This window comes from Ochotona princeps, chromosome 7 (genome assembly GCF_030435755.1).
Source record: "Ochotona princeps isolate mOchPri1 chromosome 7, mOchPri1.hap1, whole genome shotgun sequence".
Classification (NCBI taxonomy): Eukaryota; Metazoa; Chordata; class Mammalia; order Lagomorpha; family Ochotonidae; genus Ochotona; species Ochotona princeps.
Window position 1 is genome coordinate 28,857,836 of NC_080838.1, and position 17,096 is coordinate 28,874,931.

A 17,096-nucleotide genomic window follows, 5' to 3' on the forward strand; every position below is an offset into this window, starting at 1 on the left:
GTTTTTTAAGACTGGAGCTGTGTGATTGCATTTATGCATGTAGAAAGAGGAAGTCCTGTTACAGGAAGATGCTAAGGTCCAGTGGGAAATAAGAAGCCCTTGTTTGCTTGCTGGGATAGAAACTGAGGATTCTAATAGCTATCAATGATGGCAATTCCTTTTTTACTGAGCTTAGGAGAACTGAGCTGAGAATTGCACATAAAAATCATTGTTTTTAGGTAAGGACAGAAACTTTCTGGTTTGTATTACTTTTTCTCAATAAAGGGAAAAAACCTTATTTTCTATGAATAATAGTGAAACATTTGACAGGGAACCTAAGCGCAAATGTCAGTTTTGAAAATAAACCTTAATAGAGAGCAGAAATGTTGCTCAGGATCCTTAGAAAGCTATTGGAACAGTGCTGAGAAACTCAGCTGACACTGAAAGTCATGCAGTGGCTTTGTTCTTCACATCATATGGCACTCTAGGTGGAAAAATTAAACATATTGGGGTATGTGGCAGAAAAGACAGGAACAAATAGAGATTTTGGAATTGAGACATTTGTTTCAGCCCCTTTTCCACATTTTAAGAATTAATTTTGGCACAGACTTTTGGTGAAGTGTTTACTATACTGCTTGAGATTGCTGCCTGCACACCAGTATTGGAGTGTTTGATTCAAATCCTGCTTGTCTTCCCAATTCCGGCTTCAGGCTAATGAACACCCTGGGATACAGAAGCTCTGGATACTGGGACTTTAGGGGAAATGAGTCAGGGGATTGGATGGGTGAACTAGAAATATCTCTCTGTGTTTTTGTCTCTCAGCCTTTCAAACAAAGTGAAAATAAATAAATAAATTTATATACTTTTTTTCTTAAAGAAAAAGCACAATGTCCTTTTCTGGCTCAAGTCACTTGCTCAGAAGCAACCTATCAGGTTGAAGAGCATGTAATTTATTGACTGTGAAAATTCATTTATAAGCTGCCATGTTAACCAAAGAGATTATAATCACTGCTCATGTTTAAAAAATTAATAGAAATTTAAGTTGCATATATCTGGGGAGAGTCAGAGAAATAATGTGTCTTGTGATATAATGAAACAGAAAAGCCTCATAAGAAATTTCAGTAGTTCAGTTAAGAGCTTGGGTCCATATCTGCAAAGCTCAAGTTCTTTATTTGCTCTTTGGAAAACACTGTGGCTTCATACTAACTTACATAATTTATCACTCAATTTCCAAAGACTTAATGACATTAGTATTGATTGAAACAGAAGGTAAGCGCAAGAAAAGTGGAAGCAAGCCAAGGGAGAAAGACAAAAGTTAATGTGTTTGTAAACATGTGAGTGAAGCAATGAACTAAGTCTATAAGAGAAGAATAGTAAAAGCAGTTTAGATGGAGAAGAGGAGGGTAGGACTACTGAAAATGTCTGAAATTAAAACATATCCCTGCTGGTGTAATGCCTTTTTGCAGCTGGAATCAATCAGGAAAAAAACAAATTTTTGAGACTTAATGCATTTCTAGACACTGAACTGTGAGGGATGGACAAGGCGATCTCACGGAGTCTTCTCTAAAGCCGATATAAGAATAAGCACGGATGAGGTTGTGTGATCTCTGATGCTCCTTTTCATGCCAAGATTCTCTATGATCACTTTGCAGTTCCTTAATTCTGGGGTACCTACTTTTTTTGATTTTCCTTATCTTTCAAATTAGAATGCACTTGGAGCTTACTCCACTTGTTCAGAATCGTTGTACTTTTAATGATAGTCATAAAAGCAATGTCCTTGAGAACATACACATATCCCAAGGCATCCAGAGTACATGACTCTAGTGCTGTGTGTTGCTCTGTCTTTGTCTGTCAGTCAGTCAAGCTTAATCATTAAGAAAAGATGCTAGAAATTAATCATTAGAAGATCTAGACTGAACACAGAGAAACTTAGATCTTCAAAAATTTTTTAAAAGATTTATTTATTTTTATTGGAAAGGCAGATATACACAGAGGAGAGACAGAGAGGAAGATATTCTGCCCAATGATTTACTGCCCAAGCAGCCGCAAAGGTTGGAGCAGAGCCAATCCGAAGCCAGGAGCCTCCTCCAGGTCTTCCACGTGGGACGCAAAACGAATCCAAAGTCTGCTGGGAAAGCCATTGAGCCAACCCAGAACTCACTAACTACAATAAAAGCTTATGATTTTTAGCCATTAAAGCTTGGATTGTTTTGTTACACAGCCATGAAAGGCACGCACACAGAGAGATGTATCAATCATTGTTGCAACAGTACCCTGGTTGCTCTGAGCGTATAAACCCCATTCCAAATTCCATGCGTATCCAATGTTTTTATGTGTGTGTGTATAAGAATGTTGTAAATTTTCTATTTTGCTCTTTTTGTTGATTTTGCTTTATGGCTTTACATTTAAGCAGATGGAAAGTAACTGTGTAGTAGAAACTATTTCCTACAGATGTGAAGCTAGAGTGCAGTGTCCATCCCTACTTACAAATCAAAGATGGAATTTCAATGAAAACTGTTGAGTGCATCTTGGCTATAGGATGCTGAACTGTCTGCCATTGTCCATGCTTACAACGTCATGGTAGAGTTAAATAGAAAAATGATGGACTTAGGATTGCTTGTGAAAGACCATACTACTGCAGTGATATGGGGAGATCTGTGGAGGGTGGGGATGTGGGGCAGGGGGAAGAGAAACCCCCGAGTCTATGGAACTTTATTGTGGAATTATAAAATAAATAAAATAAAAAAGAAATCTGCGTGTTCTCTATTTTTCTATTGGATGAAGTCCTTGCCTTCCATTCCCTGAGGATGGAAGGACTGAGGATCTCAAATGGGCACTGGTTCTAATTCCTGCAGCCCCTCTTCCCATCCAGCTCCCTGCTGGTGGCCTGGGAAAGCAGTCGCAGATGACCCAAAGCCTTGGGACTATGCACTCATGTGGGAGATCTGGAAGAAGCTCCTGGTCCCTGGCTTTGGATCAGCTCAGCTCTGGCCATTGCAGCTACTTGGGGAGTGAATCAGCGGATGGAAGATCTTTCCTCTCTGTCTCTTCCTGCTCTCTTTTTAATCTGCCTTTCCAATAAAAATAAATAAATCTTTAAAAAGAGAAAGCTTCCTAATATATGTATAAAAAGAATTAAAAGTTCCTATTACATAAAAACTATTGGTAAGATTGCAAGGGAAGGAATCCTACCATTGAGATGATTCGTTTCTGAGCAGGCACTTTGAAAGATTCCAAGGAACAGAAGAAGGAGAAAACATATGGTCCCACTGCACTCCCTAGGATGCTTTCAGAGAAGAGGATGGGCCTTGACTTTAAACAAAAATGCAGCAGGTTGGAAAATGTAAGGACAGCATTACATGTCCTGAGATTAAACAGCAGGGAGACCTAACTGAGAACTGTATTGCAGAACTCATTCTTTTAGTAATCACAGTGTCAAACCTCTTTACCAGTGAAAATTTCAGTATCTCCTTATAAGGTATTCAATTAAAAAAAAAACTGTTTTATTCACAGTTGTGACTTGCGTTGTGTATGTGCATTAATTGGGATTGTATGTTCAGTTTCAATTGTTAATCCACTGTTACTGGCAGTAGTATGGTAAAACTTGATTTTACAGATTTTTTTTTTGTTTGAAATGAACTGTTTCTGAGAGAGAGAGACGGAGGAAGAAAGATCTTTCTTCCACTCGTTTACTACCCAAATGACCACATTAAGTGGAGCTTGGCCAAGTTTAATCCAAAATCCCAGAGGTCATTTGGAAAGTGAATCAACAGATGGAAGAACTCTCTCTGCTTCTCCTCTATCTGTAAACCTGCCTTTCATATATCTATATAGATATAGATATAGAGATAGAGATAGATATAAAATTAAGTCTAAAAGATTATTTCAATGTAATCTCTTCAAAATCCATGGATAACCTTTCCATGTACACATTTTCACAAGCTTTTTGAAATACCTTTATATAATTTATTTTAAAATTTCCTGGCTAAAAGGTTTATCTCTTCTTGCAAACTTATAACTCATTTAAGCACTTATTTATAAAGGATGAACTGATAGATATTTATCTTTTGTCTTGCATTCTCAAATAATGATTATTTAGTTTGTTGCTTCATCTGGTCCAGATGTGATTGACAGATGAGACTTCTTTCAGTTGCCTCTTATGGTTCTTTAACATGCCCCTAATTAGAGAGTACTTTCGGAAAACCATGTTTTTTGTTTTTTTGTGGGTTTTTTTTACTGTAAAATTCTTTCTAATAATAATAATACATATATACATACGTGCCTGATTTTTCTTGGAAGTGTAACTCTGACAAAAAAAAGTGTGAAAAAAAATCTTTAAGTCTTTACAAAATTAGAAGCAAGAAGTGATGATTTTCTAATAAGAGCACTTAAATATGTGGATTAGTTAGCAATAAAACACAGACATAAAGCATGGTAGACACGGTGAAGATATTTCATTGCAAGACTCTGATAATGTTGTTCTAATATTCTCCTTGTGTGCCCGGTGCCATGGCCTAGCGGCTAAAGTCCTCGCTTGGAACACACCAGGATCCCATATGGTCGTTGGTTCTAATCCCGGCAGCTCCCCTTCCCATCCAGCTCCCTGCTTGTGGCCTGGAAAAGCAGTCGAGGATGGCCCAAAGCTTTGGGATCCTGCACCCATGTGGGAGATCTGGAGGAAGTTCCTGGCTCCTGGCTTCGGATCGGCACAGCATCAGCCGTTGTTCTCACTTGGGGAATGAATCATCCTATGGAAGATCTTCCTCTCTGTCTCTCTTCCTCTCTGTATATCTGACTTTGTAATAAAAAATAGTAAATAAATCTTTAAAAAAATTCTTCCTGCATCTTTTATCCATCATGATGTCCATATTTATCAATCTAAGATATTAGCTTTTGTCCAATGTGCACAGAAAACTATTCAAAACTATATTTCTTCCATTTTAAGCTTATAGTTAATAGGAAGTATCAATATCATATTTTGTCAAACACAACACTTACTATTTACTCATTAATTTCAAAAAGAAAAATACTTCTTCTCTTTGAGAATTATAATATCCCTAATTTTCACAACATTATGAAGGAACAGCTTTTGCAGATTTGTAGATGATTTTTTTTAACTAGAAGTGTATTGCCTCAGTTCAGTCCCACCATTACCACACGCAAGTTGGGTGATTGGAGTCACCCATTTCTCAGTACCGATTCTCAACTTAAAAAAAAAATCATCTAAAACTTTGGCGCACGCATTTGTGGTGCATGAAGCCGAGCTGATTCTTGCGACTCCCACATCCCATATTGGAGTGTTGCTTGGAGTGTTAGATATGCCATGCTGTCAGTTCAGCCTCCTTAGAATGCACTTGTACCATGTACCTTGATTTCTGTGACCCGTGGGAGATCCAAATGGAGGCCCTGACTCCTGGCTTTTGCCTTGCTTAGTCCTGGTAGTTACATGTATTTGGAGTGTGAAAGAGAAGATTGAAGAGTCTGTGTATTTCTGTCTCTCCTCATCACTCTATTTTTCAAATCAGTCATGAAGATAACCCTTCAAAAATCTTTAAGTTGCAAATATCAGTATCTTTACATATCATGGTACTCCCAAATATTCATAGGAATTGTATATTGTGGAAAAGGCAAGTATCAATTTAAGCATTTTTGCATAAAAATAGATTTATCTTTTACTTTCACTTTCTTTAAATTTTTGGAAGTATCTGTATAATACAACTCATGGCTAAAAGCACCAATTGATTAAATTAACTAAGAGCCAATTAGACCTTCAAATGTTTGGACGTAAAAATATGCTAAGCGGAGTGCATAATATTTCCTTTTTTCCCATGGGATATCTTAATAAGATCACGGTGTCTCATTTTTATTGGCAGCTCTGCAAACGTTATGATCTGCTTTGACCTGGAAGGTGATTGAAAAGGTGAGTTTCAAGTGTTCTGTGATGAATCACTAACTGAATGAAATGTGATCTTACCTAACTTCATAAATCGTATTGCCTGATGCTGGCTCTACCACATTATGAAAATCAATGCAGTTAGTAAATCATAAGATCAAAATAGGTCTAAACTCTTTCCAATGTACTTCCTCAGTTATCATATCCCCACTGTCTCATTTTCCACAATGAATAATGCAAACACTATTTTGGAAGTTCTAACTTCATGCAGTTTCAGATAGTATCAAAGTGAGTTCCTTCATCTTGGCCTGAATTTTTATTGCTTGTTTCAAGAAGGCATTGGCTTTTGTTCAGTTCATGATTTGTGTCTTAATGCCAAAATAGCTTGAGCAGAACTCTGATAAGGATGTAAATGAAATTCAGTAACTCCAAACACACTTATTCTATTGAAATCCATTATTGGGACTGGCACAACGGGCTAAGTTGCTGTCTACAATGACAGCATCCCTTTTGCTGTTTGACTCCTGGTTGCTGCACTTCTGATCCAAATTCCTGCCAATGTGACTGGAATAGCAGCAACAGATGGCCAAAGTACTGGGCTGCACTCACAGAGGAGACCCCAGGCGAATCTCCTGACTCCCAGGTTCAAGCTGACCCTACCCTAGTTACTGCCACAATTTCAGGGAGTAAATCTGTGAATGGGAAGTTTCTCTGTTTCTCTGTCTGTATCTCTGACTTTCAAAACAAATAAAAAAAAAAAAAAGAAATCCATTGTGCCCTTCTTGATTGATGATATTGGAGCACCGTTTTCCAGATTAGTACCAAAAGGATATTTTGCATGCAATTTTAATTTTAAAGTTGCAAGACTGAAAGTGCGGCTGTACAGAGAAATGAGTGCCTAAGGGACAATGCTCTGTAGAATTTTGGGAAATAAAACCAGGGGAAGTGAATGCACCTTGCCATCAGCAAGTCCATCTTTAAACAAAGGGAACTCGTAGAAGAGGAGGTTTCAATTCAGAAAGACTCTTCCATACAAATTAATCATCATTGCTACTAATCTCCTAGCTTCTCATTTTTTTCAGCACCAAGTAGCACTAATCAAGCCTTGCTTATTGATTCGCTTGTTATTTGTACATCCATGCATTTATTCAGTCATCAAGTCGTGTATTGAATATCTACCAGAGTGTCTTTTTCCTGTCCCTCCCCCACCTATGGTTCTATAGATAACATGCTAAAGTGCTTTATATTGACTGAATTGACTGACACTGCTCTTATTTGTGTCAGCAAAACAGACCAGAAAACTGCATGTGTTGCTGAGTGGGCGCTGTAAGGCTCTGAGCTCCAGGCACAGTCCTGTACATCAAACACTCGTGGAGAAAGCAGACAGCTGGTGCTGAGAGACCCTCCCAGGACTGCATTGCATTTAAGCTGGTTCGAAACTGAATCCTTTGACAATGCTTTCATTACACTTCATGTCTGCTTGAACCTTCTCAGGATCTTCCATACCAGCCTCGCGGGAGGGCAGCTTCTCCTTTTTGTGTATGAGTGATTCTGTCCTTTTTAGCTGTGAAATAGATTCTGTTAGGGCCCAGGCTGATTATAATTTTGTTAACATATACAATTTCATTTCCCCCAGGCCATGACTTGAACTGTAATCATTTGCATTTCCCTGCTGTTAATTACCCTGCGTGTGTGACAGCATCTGCAGCTTATGAGATGTTTGACGCAGGTAACAAACCTCTCTCTAGGGATTATTTGGGACTCTTATTTTAGCTCTTCTATGAACCACACATTAGGTGTCTTCTTGCTTTGGAACCACAACTGTTTTTTTTTTTTTTTTCAGATATTGTTTATAAAGAATCCATCATTCAGACCTGTTGGCTGAATTTTTGAAACTGTAATTGCTTCCCTTGTTCTAAAATATGACAGACACTTGTGCGGAACTTTATTTTTGAAAGATGCCTGAAGATAGGGATAACTGAAGCAAAATTCCCAAGAAGCTTAACGTTCAGTGAAAAGTCAAACGAGAATAGTAACTGGGATAGTTCTTTGGGGCGAAAAGATTAATTCGGATAGCCACTCTCTATGTTTTAACCGCTTATCTTTAATCTAAAAAATTAAAGTGGACTTTATATATGGTAAGGTTAACTTTTTTTAAGTGTAAATGCCTGCAAGTTCGGTAAATATATTCATATGTGTAACCACCACTACCATCATCAAAATGACTTTTAAAAAACCAAATCATCTCCCTGCCAATTTCTCCTACTGTTTACTGAAGTCAAATCATTTTTATCTCGTTTTCCCACTGTGCTTCTTCATAACACCCTCCAACCCCACCTGCCCACAGTCCTTGACAACAGGTTCCATCCTCACAGATTGCCTTTTGAAAATATGTATCTGTTTCTCCTGATGAAATTTGGAAGATGCCAAACAACATGGTTACATACATGCATCCTTTCTGAAAGTACTTATCATGCATGGATGCTGAATTTTGGGAAATAATATCTCTAACGGAGAATTGAATATTGTTTTTCTTAATTAGCTTCTGGTCAGCGAATCATATCAATTGATTTTAAAACATTGGACAACCTCTGTACTGCACTGATTTAATAGCAGATTTTGAAAAAAACTTCATTTATGTTCATAATGGCAACTGCTTGTAGCTTTCTTTAATTACAATGTCTTCGGACTTAGCATCAGAGCAATGCTTTGACATGTTCATAACATGAGCAGTGAAATGCGTCTTTGCTGTGTTTATTCTGACAACGTGTAGACTGGTGTTTCTTCTTCATTGATTGTTTGGCTTGAACCTGAGCTATTCTTTGTTCCAAGTTCTTAAACTGAAAATTCAACTGATTTGATCAAAACAATACCATGCAGATTGCCATCTCTTCTTGACAGAGCCCCTGGCACTTGTGTCTTTGGAGGAACTTTTCCAACTCACCTGAGTAGTTTAATTTATTGAGACAGTATGGTTGCAACATGCCACTCTACTTATGCCCCCAGATGTATAAGCTGAAGCTGTAACTAATAGGTCCTTAAGAATGTGACTTTTATTGCTATCTCTTATGCAAATAAGTCTTTGTAGGTGTAATTAGCTAAGATAAAATGTAATAGGGCCGGTCCCTCATCTTGCATGAATGGTGTCCAAAGAGAAAGAAAATTTGAACCCAGACATACATGCAGGAAAAATGCCAGGTGAAGACAAAAGTTAATGTCCCACAACCTGATGAAGGTATGCCACTGTAAACTCTGAGAGGGACATAGCATGGCGCTTTCATTCAAAGGGATACTAGAACTTTTGGCACCTTAATTTTGGACTGCTAGCCTCTGGAGCAGAGACAATACATTTGTATTGTTTAGATCACTCCATGTGGGATGATTTGCGCTAACAGTCCTAGAAAACCCATAACATATTCTTTGTTTGTAATGCCAATGGAAGATGTAGTGATGACATTGCCTTTCCTTTCTGGTGTTTATAATTTGTGTCATCTCCCTTTTGTTCATTTGTCAGGCTAGAGATTTTTTTCACTTTACTGACTTCAAAAAAGCAGATTACCATGGTATACATGATTTTCTGTATTGCTTTTATCTCATTTATTTGCATGTTTATGGCTTTTTTCTGATTAATTCTGGCTGAATTTATTCTTTATGATGTCTTAATGTCAAAAGTTTAACTTTTTCTCCTTTTTAAAACATTAGAAATTGGTGTTACAAATTTCCCACAAACTTTGATATTTTATGCTTTCATTTTTATTAAGCTATGGATATTTTATGATTTTTATGTTGATTTTTATTTGGCTCATTTATACACAAATATGTTATTTAATTTTCAAATATGTGGGGATTCTCCAAAAATCTTATTTTTGGTCTAATTCAATTTTTTTCAAGATACTTTTTGTAAGCTATAATTGCTTCAAAAATCTTCAATGTAAACTCTGAAATTGTCCATTACTCTTTTAATTCTCTTTTTTAAAAGATTTATTCATTTTATTACAGCCAGATATACATAGAGGAGAAGAGACAGAGAGGAAGATCTTCCGTCCGATGATTCACTCCCCAAGTGAGCTGCAACGGGCCAGTGTGCGCCAATCCGAAGCCGGGAACCTGGAACCTTTTCCGGGTCTCCCACGCAGGTGCAGGGTCCCAATGCATTGGGCCATCCTCAACTGCTTTCCCAGGCCACAAGCAGGGAGCTGGATGGGAAGTGGAGCTGCCGGGATTAGAACCGGCGCCCATATGGGATCCCGGGGCTTTCAAGGCGAGGATTTTAGCCACTAGGCCACGCCGCTGGGCCCACTCTTTTAATTCTTTTAGTTCTTTCTTTATATTTTGTGAAGCACTATTGTTGTGTGTGCCTATTGAGGATGTTTACATTTGATTGGTTAACTCATCATTTTTCATAATAGAAATAATACTTGTGATTTAGCTTCTTAAAAAGTAAGGTATGAACATTACTGTTCCCTCTTGCTAAGAGTAGCCATGATAGAACAAGTTACTCTGATGTGGTCTGTGGGCATCCCTAAACTCCTGCTCCTAAAGAATACTTTCCAGTGGGTCTTGCAGCAACTTGTGGGAATGAGCGAAACTTGGGGGACTGTGTGGTGCATGGTATCATATTCTACTGTTCCCATTGTACACTACCTTCGTGGATGAAGATCACTCAGCTCTTACTGCTCGTGGGGCTCTATTTAAACAACACAATCAGACTCTTTTCCTCACCTTATCCACAATCGAGTCTGAGTGCCTCCTCCTCATCACCAAGGGAGGGCTTGGCGTTAGGGTGGGCATTGGTGGGACCCTTCTCTTCCAGGGATTTACATCATGTACTTGTAGCTTCCCCACATGACGCTGTATCTAACAGGAGGATAAGTTTTCCACTTATTTTGAGGCAAGAGAAAGAATACTTTTATGTCCTAACACATGTGAAGCACTAGATATTTGACAGTAAAATCATTTTTTTCTATTCCTGCTACAGCATCACTTCCTTAAGGCAGTGTCTGATCACTAGACTGTGAGGCAGGCCACAAAGGGAACAATCACTATCGATACACCAAAATATTATCCTGCTAGCTTTTTATACCTTGTACTTGAATTCCAATTCATTATGGTGGGGATGCGATGTTTCTGTTTTCTTTGTTTTTCTTTCTTTCTTTTCCTTTCCTTTCCTTTCCTTTCCTTTCCTTTCCTTTCCTTTCCTTTCCTTTCCTTTCCTTTCCTTTCCTTTCCCTCCCTTTCTTCCTTTCCCTCCCTTTCTTTCTTTCTTTCTTTCTTTCTTTCTTTCTTTCTTTCTTTCTTTCTCTCTCTCTCTCTCTCTCTTTCCTTCCTTCCTTCCTTCCTTCCTTCCTTCCTTCCTTCCTTCCTTCCTTCCTTCCTTCTTTCTCCCCTCCATTGTTCCTTCCTTTCCTCCCTCCTTCCCTCCCTCCCTCCCTTCTTTCCTTCCTTCTTTCCTTTTTTTCCCAAGAAATCCAGGAAGCAGATGCACTTACACAGGAAATTGCAGTTAATTTTACTGAGTAAATAAAAACACAGAAAAAAATCTTATTTGTTAGGAATGATTTATAAGGGGCATATCAGAAAGCGTATTTGCAGGAGAGTCAAAGAGAAGATAATCTTCAGACAAAAGGCAATTGATGTTTTCACAACTGAATTTATTACAAGTCAAAAAATCAACCTGCAATACCATTTTAAGAAGGCTCATTTTATGCTGTTTTAATTTCATGTATACAGGTGCAGTGTGTAAGACCTGCAGCAGTCACTAAGCAATTGACATGAGCACGTTCAAGGAACAGAACAAAGAAGTGAATTTTAACATGCTGAAGTGATTTCTCCTTTCCAAGCTTACCTGCGCGTAAAATACCCTGTGTATGCCCAGGGTTGGCCAGCACCACACCCAGGAGTATAGCTGATGCTTGGAGGTCCATGAATTGTCCATTCCAAGAGGTGAGCCTCAGGCTGATACACATGGATAAGAGTTCTTGGAGACTGGGAAACATGCGACATTTTAGGCAGTGAATCCATTTAGGTCAGGGTGTTGTCCTGTCACAGAACATAGACAAGCAACACATCTCTTAATCTACCATGGGCAATAATGTCCTGAAATTTCATCCTCACTTCCAAAACTTCAGCAACTGGTAGAGTTCTGGCTGGTAGGACTTCAGTGGGTGCTGCCTTACTGAAGAAGATACTTTTTTTTTCAGTTTTATTTATATTTTCTGCACGTGAAGTGCTCCCTGATGCTTTGTTTCTCAAAGGCAGGATTAGAGCACAGCTGGGAGAAGAAAGGCAGGAAATTCTATACTTTGAAACACTGAGCAGAGATTTATATTGTATCTCTAGTTACCTGGCGCCTCCCTAATACCCTACATTGGAAAATTTCAAAGCCCAAGTGTAACGTCTCACAGCTGCATTAAAACCATCATCTGTGCTAAGCTTAATCAAATTCTATTGAAGGTGAAATTGTAACAAACAAATTCAAAGGAGGTCCCTTGTTTTGCTTGTTTGTTTTGTCAATAAGATCTCATGTCAAATGGAATTAATCCAGTTTTGAGAGCATCAAAGTCCTAGTTCCTTCTGTTTATTTGGCTCTAGTCCAGTTAGGCCATAGACAATTAAAGGAAAATATTGCTTTCTCTCTCATGTGTCCTACATATGCATACCCAGGGCAAAATAATCCAAACCACAACCACATGAAGTATTTTTATTTTTAGTTTATTTTTTATACTCAACATTTTGCTAACTTATAATCTAACTCTTACACAAGCATATTCTAAAAATAGAGTCCTGCATCTATCCCTCAAGAAAAAACCTTGCCAAATAGGTCACATTTTCCTTTAAAATGCACTAGATTGAGAATAGGGCTATTCTTTCATGTGTTAATTTATATTGCTTTAACAGAAAGGATATTCTTCAATTGAAAGATTATCTGTAGAAAAGAAATATTATGTTATAAATTGATTAAATTCTAAATATTTATATGACTAAGTTAAGTGCTATTTTGATTACTTACATGCAAAAAAAAACACTTTTCAGTGAAGGCACCTCCTTCAGCCAGTTTTGAGGAAAAGAAAATCTATTCCCTGTAAATCAGAAACAATGTTATAATTTAGAATTGAGTCCTTGCAATCTTGTTGGAAGAGCTGCTGTAAGGGATGTCTGGAAGCAGCTGTTGAAAGTTGGTCTGAAAATGAGTCTTCTAGACTGATGCTTCTCAGCCAGGATGATTTTGCTTCTTATGGGAGCCTTGGCAATGTCAAGAGAATTTTAGCTCCTAATACTTGGATGGGGATGGTTGCTTCTGGCTTCCATTGGGTAGAGCAGATGTTTTAAGTATGTTACTCTGGGGAAGGCTTAGTGAGGTTAGAACAGATCAAGAAAGAGAAATGGGAATGGCCATAGTCATAACCTAACTGGCAGAAGACCCAACCTGCCTCTAAGGGCCACTCACAGGAAGCCACAGGCTCTCTTAATTGTGCTAGGGCACCATTAGTACCCAATGAAAGAGGGCTCACAGGCTTAGGGCTGGTTATTTGCATTCAAAATAGAACCCCTGAAAAGTTCAGGCTTTCCATGACTGTGGGAATCATTTAAAGTCTCCAGATACTTTTAGGTGAGCCAGGATTTGGGAACAGCCAGTGGCTGTTTTGTAGGCAAGACAAGATCAAATCACAGAAATGAGAAATATGAGTTATAAATCTGCAATGCAACTAAAACATTGCATAATGCACAGGAACCCCTCTATGATCCCCAACAAAAATTTATCTGATTCAAAATATCAGTAATGCAGGGATACAGAAACTCTGACTTAGACTGCAGAGTTCTGGGACTAGAGAAATGAACTACTGCCAGAGTTCAGAGATTAACAATGGATTTATCAGTGTGAATTCTGGTGTAGAAGATGGAAATAGAGAAACTGGGGGTCACAGGTAAGCGTGAGACGCCCGCCATGGCTGTACATAGGTGGGGTGGCGTTTGCTCCAGCCCCCTCTGGAGTGATATGGGAGGACAAGGAGAGGTAGGTGAAGCTGCCTTCTCCGATGCAGCCTTCTTTCTCCACCCCAGGATGTCTTGGTCTCCCATCTTCACTTCCACCTTGAACTCCCATCCACGTTCTTCACACTGACAGGGAAGAGGATCCTGAGAAACAGGATCTTAGCCATAGTGGTGCTGGCGCCAGAAATGATTTCGTATAAGTATTAGCCATTTGTGATGTAAAATGAGATATAATTTAATGTAAATATTAGCTATTTGTGATGTAAAATGAAGTATAAGCTAAATACGACTTGCAGCTATGAGGAAGGATATGGTCTGAGGGAATAGAGAGAACTATACTGAGTTGTAGAGCAGCATTTTTAAAACGACAAATTGAACTCACAGATATGGGATTAGGATACTAAGAGGTGCATCCTTATGACTCAGTAGAAACATATAATGGATAACAATAAATTGGGAGGGAGCACTGTGAAGCGGGAGATTTGGCTACAGCCTCTGATGTTAGTACCAGCTTCAATGCTGACCGCTCTGCTTCTGGTTCAACTCCCTGCTAATGTACCTGGGAAAGCAGAGGTAGACAGCCCAAGTGGTTGGGCCCTTGCCACCCACATGGGGAACTCAGATTGAGTTCCTGGCTCTTGGCTTTGACTTAGACAGTAAATCAAAAGATGGAATTTGAAAGTATAAATTCCATCAAAGTTCAGTTCTGTTTTGTAGTAATTAGAGAATCTTAAGCAAGAGACAAACACGAATTGGATTTCTTATTGGCAAAGTATATTAAACTCCATTCATTTCCTTGAACTGTTCTGAATTTCAAAATAACTACTTACTCTATGGACAGAATCCAAGTAATACCTGCAGCATTTGATATTCAATCAACCTTTATTTTTGAACTACTCTTCCAATCCTATCTTTGTCTTCAGTGATTATAGCAATGCCGTCAAAGTACATTTTCTAGCAATAGAGAAACTTCAGTGTCTTTAAAACCCAAGTTAACATAGGAAAAAAAGAAGATAGTATAATTTAACAGTGTGGTAGGTGAAGATAAACAGAAGTAGTTATGAACATTTTATCATCTTAAATGAACATAATATTAAAATTACTTTGTAAAAAGATTACAAGGATTAAATGAGATAATTGATTAAATAAAGATATTAACTAAGGATCATACTAGAACATGCATAATATTATTGTTTAAATTTCCCTTAAAAAACACAGCAAAACATATGGGAAAGAAGTGTACATTAGAAAAGTCATGTAGATTTTTGTCAGTTTATTCCACATACTAAATCGGTTTCCACAACGTAAAATGGGATTTTGTTTTTATGGTTCTCAAATGTTGCCCATACATTACAAATACTGTTCTTCCATCCCTCCCAGGTGCGATTGACTAAGCATAGCCATTGTACCCCACAAGTTGGGGATGGCAGAGCTTCTTCGTTGAGGATCAGAATGACTGCTGCCACTGTCTCTGCAGACTCCTGGGGGAGCAGAGCTAGTATACTGGATTGCAAAATATGAGGTCAGTTTGCCTATAATAGTGAAACAGACTAAAATATTTCCAGTGACGGGAAAGCTGAATGTGAGTCTAAACTGTGCTAGTTATTGATGTCGACTTAATCTCTTCACGTCAAATCGCAAAGCTGACTTCTCACACATTGCCTCAAACATGATTGCATTATTCAGGTTTGCTTCTGCGTGTGCATGGATTCGTAAGCCAGTGCTGCTCCTGAGGACCCCTGAGTGCTCGCTTTCCTCCACGACTGACTCAGTGTTGTCTCCCTCTGCTAGGATTCTGCCGCTCTAATTCTAGACCATGATGGCACATTTCCTTCCCCTCTAGTTTTTTCTTAGTTCTCTTTTCTTTGTATTTATTCTTTTTCATTCTTTGAAAACTCTTCCTTACCCCGCACCCACCCCTGCGTTTTGGCACTCTGTGACATGGCTTTGGTTTGCTGCTATATAATTTCTCCTTTCTACAGGCTGTACCAGTGTACCCTTCAGCGAGCAACTACTCATTAAACACCTACCACATGCCAGATACTCGTAACTGGAAATACATCCTGCTTTCCTGTGGCAGAGTTTTAAATGAGTGCCTGTAAGTGCAATTCAGATTTCTCTTGTTGCCTTTGTATCCTGCAGGTCCCTCCTCACTGTGTGGTGGCAGGAATAACTTAGTGCTGCAGCAAAAGGAAAGAAAGGCATGCTTGATTTCTTGGCACAATACTTCTGGTGTGATCATCTCATAAAACTTGGGCAATGTTGGGCCTAGTTTGATAGCCTGGTGGCTAAATCCTCACCTTCAATTCACCAAGATCCCATATGAGCTCTGGTTCATGTCCCAGGTGCTCTACTTCCCATCCAGCTCCCTGTTTGTGGCCTGGGAAAACAGTAGACGGCCCAGACTTTGCACCTGCATGGGAAACCCAGAAGAAGTTCCTGACCCCTGGCTTCAGATCGAACACTCATCTTACTCTTTTGGTAGCACATACATCACTCTCTTACCTAAAATGCTTTGAGAGTCCTCTTTAAGAAAGGAGTGACAGATCCTGAATGGATCGCAATTTCCTCTTGGATGTGCTCTTGATAACGCTTCAACCTTCTCTCTGTTCATTTTGGGTTGTTACAACAGAATACTCGACACTTAGAACTTTGGTTTATTGAGCACACAGTTCTTGAGGTACAAGAATATGGTGCTAGCATTGACTCCCGGTGAGGGCCTCGCATGTGGGGATACACACATGGGAGCACTCATGTGGTTGACAAGAAACAGAAAGTAAGCAGGGTGCAGCTCAGTTCTTTTTAGCGACCTGACCCTCAAAGGAACTGATCAACTCTTGGGAGGGCAGGAGACTGATCCTTTTGATGAGAAGAATTATGATCTATCTTCTTCAATAAGTCCAACGTTTCAGTTGCATCACATTGGAGTCCAAGCTGCCAGGACATGGCCATTGGCAGAGAAACCATATACAAACCAGAGCAAGCCTAAACAACTAAATGGTTCTATTTTGTCTTCAACATTCAGTGCTAACCTACTCTTCCGAGCTGTGTCCCTTTTTGCTCACTCCTTCTCTACCATACTTGTTGTTAGTTATATATCTGGAGTACTTTATTGCTCATTTAAAAAAAAGTATTTGAGAGAGCAAGAAAGAGAGAGAGAGATGAGGGAGAGAGAGAAAATGCTTAAATATGCCAGTTCACTCCCCAGATGGCCAAAATGAGGCCATTCTGA